This window comes from Hippoglossus stenolepis, chromosome 1 (assembly GCF_022539355.2).
Source record: "Hippoglossus stenolepis isolate QCI-W04-F060 chromosome 1, HSTE1.2, whole genome shotgun sequence".
NCBI lineage: Eukaryota > Metazoa > Chordata > Actinopteri > Pleuronectiformes > Pleuronectidae > Hippoglossus > Hippoglossus stenolepis.
This window is the reverse complement of record NC_061483.1, coordinates 18,623,148-18,636,379: the sequence shown is the minus strand read 5'-3', so window position 1 is coordinate 18,636,379 and position 13,232 is coordinate 18,623,148. Positions and strand designations below refer to the sequence as shown.

The 13,232-nt window shown below is 40.7% G+C and overlaps 1 protein-coding gene across 1 annotated transcript in view; it reads right to left on the bottom strand.

Moving 5' to 3' along the window:
- smyd3 (SET and MYND domain containing 3) overlaps nt 1-13,232 on the bottom strand; it is a 74,658-nt gene that overhangs the window by 40,689 nt on the left and 20,737 nt on the right. The gene's annotated exons all lie outside the window — the stretch shown is intronic.

Genomic DNA, 13,232 nt, shown 5'->3' with positions numbered 1-13,232 from the left:
GCACGTGTACACAAGGACACTTTTTGAGACCTGAAAGACACATGTTTAATATTTAGGCTTTTAAAATCCAGTTTGTGAACAACCTGAAGTGTTTGTGCCTACTAAATAAGAGCTGTATTTTGGTGTTTAGGTGTCCTTACAACTGAACCAAAGCTTCAGTAGAGTAGTGTACATGTTAGGGTTAGGTGTTCAGAGAGCAGCAAAGAGATGAGTCTAAGATAAAGAGCTTAGCCCATTCCACCATTGAGGAAACACTAACGAGAACATTCCGGACTTTATTTGCCTTGTTTGCATGGATGTAAATGCTAGATGGCATCCCTTTGAGAAACTCAGTGTCTGAGAAGGAGCCTAAGCCTTTATGACTGAGTTCAGGTATTGGCGTGGGGACATGCCCTTTTAGGCTGATTGAAGACCAGACGTGATCACGTACTGGACCACCTATAAGCGTTTGTGTATGAAGGGAGGCCCACCAGAAAGGTAAAATATTACAATGGCCTGTATCAAGAATTGGGTGGCATACTGAATCAGTAAAAGGTCCGATTTTTTCTAATGTTGTATGGTGCAAAAAGGAATAATAGCACTATCAGAGGGGGTTTGCAGGTCATCAAACATGACACTGATGACCTTGGTTAAGATGAGAGATGAAGGAAAATTCTGATGTTGATATTTAGCTGGAGATTGATTGGCTGGGATAACTAAGAGCTCTGTCTTACAAGGGTTTAGTTGAAGTTGGTGTTCCTTCATTGATGTAGATATGTCTAAGAGATAATCAGACATTTACTCAGAGACTGTATAGTTGTCTGCCATGAATAACAGTTGTAGCTGGGTATCATCTGCGTAGCAGTGTCAATAGAAGCCATGAAAGTGGATAATATACCCAGGGATGTAGTTTATAGTGCAAAGTGAAGGGACCCAAGGACTGAGCACTGGGGCACACCTGTGGGGAGCGAATGGGATAGGGATGGGATGTTTGTCCTTGCCATGACACATTGAAGGAATGCCGAGTTAGATTTGATGAAAGCACTTGGCCCAAGATGCCAATATCAGAGAACACAACTAGCAGGATGCAGTGGTTCACTATATCAAAGGTTGCTGATAGGTCCAGCAAGATAAGAACTGCAGATTGAGCTACAGCTCTTGCTGCCTTCGGGCTTCTGTCACAGATAACAGAGTTGTTACAGTGGAGTGGCTACTCTCAAAGCCTGACTGATCTGGAATCTGGTTCAAGGAGGGAGGAACTCTGAGAACAGTTTGAAAACTGCCCCTTTGATAGCCTAAGATAAGAATGGAAGCAACAAGGCCCATCAATATTTCATAACCTTTTCCTGGACATAGGGCTGTGACAGTAACCGTGTCACCGCGGTCATGTGATCCCCTACTGCGGGATTGAGCTCATAACCGTTATCACTGCAGACAGTGTTACTGAGCCCCAGGGAGCCATGCACAGCTCCACTGCCCCAGGCAGAGCAGAAGGAGCTGGGGCACGAACACAGGGACCCCGGACAGCTTCACTGCCAGGACTAAAGTGCGCACATCCCAGCCAGAGCGCCACCAACCCTGGGGCAGACACCCAGGTAGCCTTGCACAGCTCCACTAAGTCCTTTTACAGTGTTTTTTTTTCATTTAATGCTCCTTTCTGTGTGCACTGCCAACAGAATCGAAACCGCCAAGCTGTGACGGTAAGAGGATATCCATAGTGTCACAGCCCTAGCTGGACATCTTCGTCCACAGGTGCATGTATCCTTCTTTTCACAGTGTAAATACAAAGTGACATTTACCTTGTCATGATACATTTTAATGGGCTGCTTGGGTATAATTTTGAACTGAGGGTGTGGATGTACTTGGATGCTTTGAATGTTGTACTGTCAATAACAAACTTTTAATTCACAATTGTTGATTCAAGAGAATAATTTACTTATTTTTGTATAAGAGAGACTTCAACATATCCAGAGTTAAGAGGGTCTGGTTTAACGATCTAAGTGAATTGTCTAAAGTGCACAGAGCTAGTCCATGAAGGGCGTGTCCTGGTTAAATGGCAAAAAATGAGTGCTTGGTTCAAGAGGGTTGTATTTACTCTCCGACTACAAACCAATAAAACAGGGCCATATCCCATTCCTTTTAAAAGGCACAAGCACTTGGCAGTTTACCGAATTGCTACATGCACCTGGCAGATTTGCCAGATAGTGAGATAGAACAATTCTCTGCAGTAGAAATGGATCAGCACATGCACAAAGTGACAGTGTGCGAGGAGACCATCTGCGTGTTTAACAAGCCAAGTAGATGCACATCGTACATCTGCCTATGTAGGCGCATATTACCATCATGATAATGCACCACTGACTTCACACAGGTTTACTGTACATAGGTCCATTGCCTTACAACACCTTAAGGTAACAATGCCACAAAATGACGAAGGGTGCTCAGATGGGTGTATTATTGTTTTAAACAATGTGGGCACTGTAGAAGGAAATAACTGTTTAATCAATCTGAAACTCACAGAGACACATCACTTCGTACTTAGTGCTGGGTGTAAGACCGGGCCCAAAGTGCCATGGTTAACAGTCCCTCTTTATCTCCATGGTAACACTAGCCACTGGGAGATGGGAGAGGAGCGAAGAAGAGAGGTGAAAATACAAGAGTCAGTGTGTGTGTGTGTGTGTGTGTGTGTGTGTGTGTGTGTGTGTGTATTATAGTTATGAACTAAAAAAATGTTGTTACAGTCACACAAACAGGTGTAATAATTGTATTACGCAGTACAGTGGTAGATACACATTAGTTTTATATAGTAAATATCCAAACATCATTGGTCTGGTTTTAGTGGAGAGGAGAAAGAGGAGAAGAGAGGAGACAAAAAGAGAGGAGAAAAGACGACAGGAGAGGATGGGGGGAGAGGAGGGACAGAGGGTAGTGAGCAGTAAGGATGACACATTGTTTGACATTACAGAAAACCGCAAACGTGTGCAGATTCTATAAGATTCCACACTATAGCTGTGTGTGTGTGTGTGTGTGTGTGTGTGTGTGTGTGTGTGTGTGTGTGTGTCTCCAAAATCTATATAATTAGCATCAGGAATAGTTTGATAGTTGCCAACTTGCAAAGCGATAAACAGCTTTCAGAACCACTCTCTTATCATTATGTTCACTATTAAGCTACGGCCAGAAGCATGTTAGCTTCGCTTGGCATGAAAAAAACGAGAGAAACAGGTATAGCTCGCATGCCTCTGCCGAAAGGTCAGTAATTATCATGTGTTAACAAGGCTGCAGTGGCTACCTGGAGTCTTGTTGTCACCATGAGGTCACCAGGCAACAGCAAGCAACAGCTCTCTGTCAAGAAGACACACAAACCCATTTTTTACATAATTGAATTACTGAGCTTCAGAGCTGCAGAGTATTTTTGCTAATGTGCCGGCCTCACTGTTTCCAGTCTTATGCTAAGCTACATTTGCATATAGACGTGAGAATGGTATCGATTTTCTCATCTAACTCTCCCATCAGCACAAAAGTAAAGAAACCTCTTTTCCTACATGTCAAACTATAACTTTTTAAGAAGCTGATTAATCATTTGAAAAAGTATATGGTAAACCCTTGTGTAGTATAATTAATATACTCGTGTATTTTAAAAAACAACTTTTATACTGTAACTGTTATTGTTATATTATTGATATATTTTGCAGTAACTCAGTGTTGCAGTATTGTTTACAAGAACAATTACTCAAGCCAGTAAGTCAATTTTTTGGGGTTTTGTTTCTGTGACAATAGAAAGACTTGAGTGCAGGTGTGTGTGTGTGTATGCAGACTCACACAGTCTTAATGGTGTTTCTAATGAGTTGCTGGTATTTAACAAGAGGAAGCACAGCATGCAGGCCCATTAACAAGGAGAGAGCTGAAACCATAACTACAAAATACAACTGGGCTCTCATCTCCGCAGCCACTGCAGGACAACAAATCAAAACACACAAGCAAATATACATTTATTTGCTGGCAGGTGACTCTAAAAATAATCGGCTGCAGCAAAAAGGCGCTTTGGGTTTCCATTTTTGTATGCACATTTGCACTTTAAAAGATGACAAAAGAACACAAATGTCACAGCCACACGCAGACGACTTGAAAGTCTGCAAGGTGCGTCATATTGTCCCTGAATAGAACTGACGGTTTCCTGCTTGGCTGTGGTTTAAGAAGAGGAGACAGGCAGAGGGAGATGAGAGACAGATGAGAGGGAGAACGAGGGAATGGACCCTGAGGAAACTCATTTATATTCAGGATGGAAATAAAAGGATTGATGGTTAAGCATTCTTCAGCTGGATACTTTACAGGCTCCTGTGTCTTTCTTTCACGAGACGGCGTTCACGGAAGCTTTACATAACTCGTTAATGACGTGCAGAGAAAGACAGATGAAGCGCGAGGGAGGATGGGTGAGTGGGTGGATGATACTTGAACCTGTGACAGTACTTGAACCTGGGCACCTCAACTTCAGCTCACTGAGAAACATTTCAAACTCATTTCATGAACCGAAACACTGATTTCAAACCAGCTAAGATTTTCTCAAGATGATCCTCTTCTGTCCTTGTAGAGGTATGAGCAAAAAAATATATAATTCAAAATATCAAAAATTGTATTTGCATTTGACAAGGAAATTAAATATGATTTGATATTTCAGACAGCACTGATACTTCATTCAGAATGTTGAGCTAATGTGTGCAGAAGATTTTCAGCTATTAAGTGTGTCTGAAAAGCTTGTCCCTCCTTATCAGGCTAATTAACTGTAAACACTGAAGATATGTGTTCTAGTGTGTTGAACTGTTTCACCCACACACTCATAACCAGGCTCCGCTAACAGATTTTAAGGGACTACATGTTTTTCATTTCAGCTTGTATTAATAAACAACCTAATCTTTGGAAATGCACAATCAACACAAACAAAATCAAAACCAACAGAGTGGAAGTTGTTTTTATTTTCTGTCACGAGGATCAGATTTCATGGAGCACTTGGTTAATCGCCTAGAGTTCTAGAAATGATCTACAGCACCAACGGTTATTACAAACAGCCCCAATATTATAATAAAATATTGAAGAGAGTGTTGGACTCAGTATCATTAAAACGTGCCACCAACATATGTATAAATGGAAATCTGAGGACTAAACAGTACTAAGTATTTCATCTTACTACTCCTCTTAGGTCCCACCTTTTCTATTCAACAACTGCTGAGAGGAACCTTTACTTAAAAGATATATCTTAAACTTTTGTGACTGTGCAGGATGCAAAGGATAACACTGTCTCTTCTACTCACTTAAAAATTAAAAGAGTAACTTCTCCCTCAAGAGTTTCAGATGCCACTGACACATTTATTAGACTGCAGTGTGCAGAAGCATACTTTAAGCTCAATATTTACTTACAACATCATAGAGCCCAGCACAAAACTAAGTTACTCATTGTGGAAAAAATGAAAAACAATTCTCAACATTCTACTTTCTTTGAGCCTACAACAGTGTGTGTTGTAGGCTTTAACAAATGTATAAATGCAGAAAAAGTATGCTGCCTCTTTCCTCTGGACTGATGGGTATCCTGCACAGTGAACTGTACACTGTTTTTTTGCTCTTGTTTGGAGTTGTAACATAATACAGGCTGAAGCATGATCACAGTAATCATACAGGTAATACACTGTGGACAAACATACAGAGGAAATAACTAATCTAAGTTCAATATAAGTTAACACCCATACATCCAGGTTAGTGAGCCATGGTGTGTGTGTGCGTGTGCATGTAGGCTGTCCACAATGACAAGAAGTCAGTGCAAAGCCCAATAAGGATAGCTGTGCAAACCTGTGTGTGTAAACATACATTTATACATATTTCATATATTCATATATAGATATATACAAACGCATATGTCTGTGCACAGTAAATGACAAAGTAAGCCCAGGGTAATACAACATTAGCGAGGAAACAATAAGTCGTCAGCACCAAAACACAGGCTGTGAAATATAACAAATAAGTGTGGGTATCAGTGGCAGACTGGCCATCTGGAGTACCTGCACTTTTCCCGATGGGCCACTTGAGCTGTTGTGAAAAGATTAAAAAATGTCTCGTGCTGTGTGATCTTGCATTAGTTTGGCCTGCCATCCTCAGACAGGTGTGTGTGTGTGTGTGTGTGTGCGCGCGCATGTGTGCAGTAGAGATATAAATTAGAGGTCGACTTGAACCCTCTCGCCAGAATAACACTTTGAAGATTTTTCATGGAATGGAATAACATAATAAAAGGTCTGTTGCACATTTATGGCAGCACACTGACTGAGTGTCACCACTCCCCCCCCCGTCTCATAAAGAATAAGTGACATTTCATGAGGTCTTTAACAGTTGTTAAGATATCAGGAGTTAATCACATGCACACAGATATTTTGAGCAAATGAGCCTTCAAATGATCAGATAGGGCCATTGACCCATAATTGTGCAAAGTGCACTTGGAGCTGACCAACACAGATACAGTCATCTCTGTATTAATGATGTCACACCATAAAAACCTCATCACACTCAGTTTATCGCTGTCCTATATAAAGTTAATTTTCATTTCAAATAAATTATCCCAGGTGAACAATGAAATTATTTTGACTCAGTGAATGGAGCCTCCGCGTTAAATCTGTCAGTCCGCACGTGGCTGGTTGAGGCATTGCAGCCCATTCAATTTGTGATGTCATTTAAAAAACTTTCTATCAGAGTTGGACTCAATTATATGTACAACACATATCGTTAAAGCTTAATTTGACAATGATTTATTCTAAATTTTATTTATTGTATTTTTTTTTACAATGATTTATTCTTCTTACAAGGGTTGAGAATAATAATGTGAACAGGATCTGTAACAGAGGTGTTTTAATACATGGTTCAAGTTACAGTCCCTCATCTCTCCCTGTTAATAGTGTAATTTCAGTTCCTTTTCGTTGGGCAGCAGCACGGACACAGTTGAGCTATCAGCAACAGGCTGGGTAGACTGTATGTCAGCTGGACTGATGATAGATGGCTGTTGAATATGGATTTCTACCTCATTAACATTCAAATGGCAAATGTAATAATAACAGTAACAAGTGAGCCGAAAAGCACGGTTTCTGAGACATCAGGATTTGCGATGGCCCTAGTAACATGGTTCTTTATTCATTGATAGCCTGAGCCATTATTAAACACCCAACTTTTATTTGTCCTGAGTGAGAGGACGGACAAGATCATGAGGACAGGAGCCGTTAATGCACAGTGCTGAGAAATGTTCAGTTCAAAAGGCTAATATACACGAGGGATGACCAGCCAGGGCAAACAACAATGACACCACACGTATGTTGTCCTCGCTGCTGATCGCTACACAAAACCACAGAATTATATCAGATGTTCCTCACTGGAATTCAGATAAAACTGCAACTTAATCTGTTTTTTTTATTATTTCATTAGCGCACATTGTTGCCAATTAATGGGCAAACTTCGACTCAACTTTGTTAAAATATCTCTAAAAGATAAAGTATGATATACCATGTAATTTATGACTAAAGCTGCTTTCAGAAATGCACTGAACTCCGAGTAATCTCCTGACACTAGAGGGGCTGTGTGTGAGAATGCAAATGTCTGAGTCAGTTGCTCCGGACATTCTCAGTCTCTTCTTCCAGCCCACAAGAATAAACTCGGGATAATTTCCAAATAAGCCCATGTGACAACACAGCAGGATGTTGTCTGGAGAACTCACAGCGAGCGAGTGGGTGTGTTAATGATGTTTGAAACACAAAACAGACTGAAAAAACTAAAACAAAACAAGAATCTCCTGCTGCGTTATTCATATGCAAAAGTGAATGTCTTAAGTCACCATCAGTACCTACTAAACAGTCACAGTAGATATATAATAATCCTACTATTGCTACAAGAGCTGCACGAGTCTGGATAAAATGAGAATTATGATTTTCTTCCTTAGAAATTGGATCATGATTCTCTTCTCTCTTTTTATTTTTTACTCGTTTCCATTTAGATGGAAACAACAAAAAATATGATGAACAAGCGCATCAACTTCGGACACAAACTGTTTCAGATGATGAAAGAGGTATTTGTACATCTTAGAAAATTAAACCACAAGAGAAACAAGTCAAGAATGATTGAGGGTGATGAGAGGCATCCTCTCACCTCCTCCTTTAAACTGCTCCCACCTGGATGGCGTTTTCCACCCCCTATATACAAAAATCTGATAGAAAATGTCCTTTGTTTCAGATGCTATTAAGTTTTTGTCCAGCTGGTCTGGACTGAATGTCCACCTCCGTCAATTAAGAGCTACTTAAGGTGCAACGTAAGAGTAAGGGATGGTTATGTCTGCTGATCTTTTTTGTTATATTGCTGTGTGGAAAATGCTCTGCGATTATTGCTGCAAATCAATTTCCCTATGGGGGCAAATAAGAAATCTATCTTTTTACAATTGTTTTGAGAAAATATATGAATATATTTGTTCCAACCAGCATCAGCAAGGTTTTATTTATTTTATTTTGGCCTTACACAACTTTTCATATTCACAGGTGTCTGTCAATCGCTCTCGCTGTGTTTGATATTTTCCTCAGTACCATGTTTCTGCTGCTCTGCATCACGTTGTGTAAAGCTGCATTGTCATTTACCAGGAACGATGCAGTTCACCGTATGTCCCCTAATGCAAATGCAGCAGATTCGTTAGATGGCATGGAAGTTTGAAATGAGATTGGGTTTTAATAAAAAATTACTTGTGCAGGTCTACATTTCATCCCAAGCAGACACAGGTCTGTCCCAGGTCGCAGTGAGATTAACCCGGCTCAGATATCTCACATTCTGGACCATCCCATCTGGAGGACTTCAAGGAAATTAGACAAAATCCACAAACACTCACACGCTTGTATGATACCAGCCTCAGTCCCGGTTTCCGTCCCCCTGGAAACTCCAACGATCAGTAATTACTGTAAACGCTGGAGCAATATAGGCGAGAGCGGAGAAAGCTTGAGGGAGGATAAAGGAGACGAGAGAGATAGTGGCTGTCGCAGCTGGAGCCAAAAGCTGTTCATTAAGCCAACCCCACCCCCAACTCATACTCACACATGGCACTGCAGCACACGTTGGACCAGCAATACAATACACACAGTGTATACAACATGCTGATCCCCTGCAACATTCTGCTCATCCAATCAATCACAGAATCAAGTAACATCAACATTTGCATTCAAATTTATTTTCATTTTCAGTCACTCCTCCTCCAGTCTTGATTCCATCTCTTCCCAGTTTTCTTGTCTTTTTCTCGCCAGCTGTCCATTTCCCTCCGTCCTTTCTTCTTCCTCACTCTTCATTTTAAGACTTCATGTCCATGCCTCGTCTCCCAAACCCCTTTGTTTGCTGCTACAATCTGTCTCAGTTCCTTCCTCACCCTCATTCTGTTCCTCCTTCCTTCATTCACACTCTCTTTTCCCAGTTCACTCGTTTCCTCTTCCCTTCTTCATCTTCGGCCGTTCCCCATGAGCCCACACACACAGCCAATCTAAGTCAATTAAACAAACGGGTTTTGTTCCCTCTTCCATTATACTGTCTGTGACTGCATTCATGATGGACATAAAGTCATTACAGTAAGCTGTGTGTGTGTGCGTGCGTGTGTGTGAGTGTGAGATTTTTGCAAAGCCTAAGCTAATTAGGTAGCACCCATGGCGCTGCCAGCTACAATGGCAGACCAGGGAAATGTTAGAGATAAGGCTGAACATACCAACATGTACACACAAGGATTATTGTAATGACTTCAGGCAAACACACATATGAAAGGCACAAGAACATTTTAATGTGGGAAGTGAAAACATGCGCTTTTTATCTCATAGATATTATTGTTTTCTATAATGTGCAACAATTTCTCATTAAAATTATTAAAAATGACTTGATGTTACATTTTGTTAAATTGTGCACATAAATTATAGAAAAGTTTCCAACAATTTTCAAACCCAGAGAAATCCACAATTTTATTCAAGGTTACGAGACGTCTTTGAAACACGTTTCCTGTCTCTGCTATAACTTTCGGGGGAATGACGCATCACGAAGGAAAAACACACAGCTAGCCAGTTAGCCTGTGTAAAAACTTAATTTCTTTCCCTTTCCTCGACTTGTTTCTTCCTTTGGTCATTTATTTAGAAAACATACCATCCAGTGATAACTTTTCCATTAGGTATACTAGATTAGCATCTGGTTTCCAATTTCGATGCTCAACAGATGGCCAATAATTATCAAGGAAAGTCATGAGAATAAATTACTCCAACACACAAACAAGAAAGCTACACTCACTCATAAACAACACACATCTGTCCGTGACACAGAGAAATACACCTACACACGTGCTATTTAACAACAGCACACACACACACACACACACACACACACACACACACACACACACACACACACACACACACACACACACACACACACACACACACACACACACACACACACACACACACACACACACACACACGTGTAATTGAAGCCAAAACAGTTTCCAGGAGTGTAAATTTATTGGCTCACTCACATGGTATCAGGTAGTGTGTGTGTGTGTGTGTGTGTGTGTGTGTGTGTGTGTGTGTGTGTGTGTGTGTGTGTGTGTGTGTGTACAGCGGATCTGTGATAAATTGACTCCATACTTGGGTAATAAACAATACAACATACTTTTCCATGGGGAGGCGCCTTGCTTCCAGCATGGTCAAATGTGTGTGTTTGTGTGTGTGGTCTAGGTGTTACTCATGTTGTTGGGACCTTAATCTGTTTACACAGTCACATTATACGGCATCACCTTCTTCTCCAATTTTGACCATTTTCCATCTTCTGCTTTTATTCTTTCCATAATCCTTTGTGTCACTGTGATTTTACTTTATTTTTTCTTTTATAAAACTCCCTCTGTATTCCCTCATCCATTTTTATATTTTCAGTACCTTCCTCTTCTCTCCTGTCTTTTGGTTTTCCTTCTTTCCGTTGCTCTAACACAAACACAGAGCTACAACAAATGAGGAACCAAAGTTTTTCTATTCACCCGGTCTTATCTATCATATGAGTTAACTACAGTCACCCTCAGCAATCAGGTCTGCAAAATGCTTCCACTGATAAACTTTTTTACAGTAAGATTTTGGGACTCAAAACTCAACAGTTCCAGAGACAAAGACAGTGTTTCCACTGAGATAAGAATCAACAGGACAGTTATTGTTACAGATTTTAGTTTTATCCTGGTTTGAATGAAGTCTTTATCAAAAACAGCAATCGGAAATCATTGCACAAAACGTCTTGGTGAGTGCACACGATGCACACAAAACTTCCCACTGAACACCTCGTTGGGCATGTACTGGATGAGGCATATTATCTTGCTCCTGTGGCAGCTGTGCTTTTCAGTTTCCTGATGATTCTCCTTCTTGTTTTAGAAAAAATTGATTCTGTTACATGCTCAAACTGCATGTCTACAAATAATTATCATGTCGCACCGTGGAACAGACCGCCCACTTCATTCTGTGTACCAAGAGTGCTTAGCAAATTTATGCAGTTGCTGGCTACAGCATGAATTTTACGACACAGCAAATTATCATCAAGTACAAGTACATACTTTTAGACTTGTGATTTTTGTGGCACTTTAGAAATGCTTTAACTTTTCTGATTGAAATGCTGCCACTGGTCGGTTAAAAACTCGGCCTTGGAGGTGTCAGTCAAACGATGTATACAACACATATATAAGATGAAGTTTAAGGCTTTGCCTGAGCGTGAAGGAGAAGAGTCAGTGACAATGAAGTGGAGATATGATAGTGAGCAAGCAGAGAGCTATTGAAAGAGGCTCAATGGAGCAGGGTTAGAGCAGATGGAGAGGAGTGTAAGAGTTTGTTTTATGGGGTATATACATGCTGGTCTGTAAAATGTATGAGTGAGAAATGGGTCTGAGAGCAGCAACGGCTGATGCAGCAAAAAATGGAGTTCACACACAATTTGAAGCACGCAAACACACGCCCATGCACAGGCACGCACACACCCCGAGATACTGATGAGGACATGTATATTTCAGGAGGGATATATATATAGTATGTATGTTAAACTAAACATATTTTCATGAATATGCTGGCCTAAACACACACACACGCAAACACGCAAATTCACTCACTCAGAGAGGGGAAGTTGCTTGAGGGACACAATAAAATGTGTCGTGGCCAGATCTCATCTGTCACTGCTTATTGCACCACTGCAGTCTGACCAAAACACACACACACACACACAAAATAACCTTACTATAGTCAGAGGCAACACACTACAGACCAGATCCTGCTTCCTGCTTCTCCCACACACACACACACACACACACACACACACACACACACACACACACACACACACACACACACACACACACACACACACACACACACACACACACACACACACACACACACACACACACACACCAAAGGATCTAAATCACTGACCTGTGCTGCATGAACACACACAAACACACACACACAGTGAATACATATACAGCATATACTCCTTCACTCCTTTCTTCCCTTGGGTATATTAAGAGCTGTAATGATGCTGTTGAATTACTTCATTGTATGTGCCCGTGTGCACGTGTTTGTGTAACATTACTGGTGTTGTGGAGAGTAGCTATTAACATAAAGAATGGTTTTACAGCACAAAACACTCCCCACTGTACAAAAGACTAGACCCCTTACAAACACACACACACACACACACACACACACACACACACACACACACACACACACACACACACACACACACACACACACACACACACACACACACACACACACACACACACACACACACACACACAAAACTATACACTTACAGTAATGACCTATTTTGTAAAGCACACTGAACATTCCAAGTACACACTCATAAACTTCTCATTTGTTATGTATTAAAGCCATTACGGAGAGAGGGAGCATGAGGGGAGGAGGAGAAGAGAGGAGAATGAGAGAGGGATGAAGAAAGAGGGCTGCATGTGTAGAGACAAGTGAACAGAAGAATCATCAGGAACATGAAAATACAAAACACATACACAAAATATAAGTAGTATAGTATATATAATAATAATACATAAAAAATATATATATACATCCCCTGGATATCTTTCATTGACCTGCAAAAGGTCCTTCAGGATCATTGAGAGTGAGAACCAAGCCTTTTTACGGATTCTTCACTCAATGAACTCAAGCAGAACACAACTC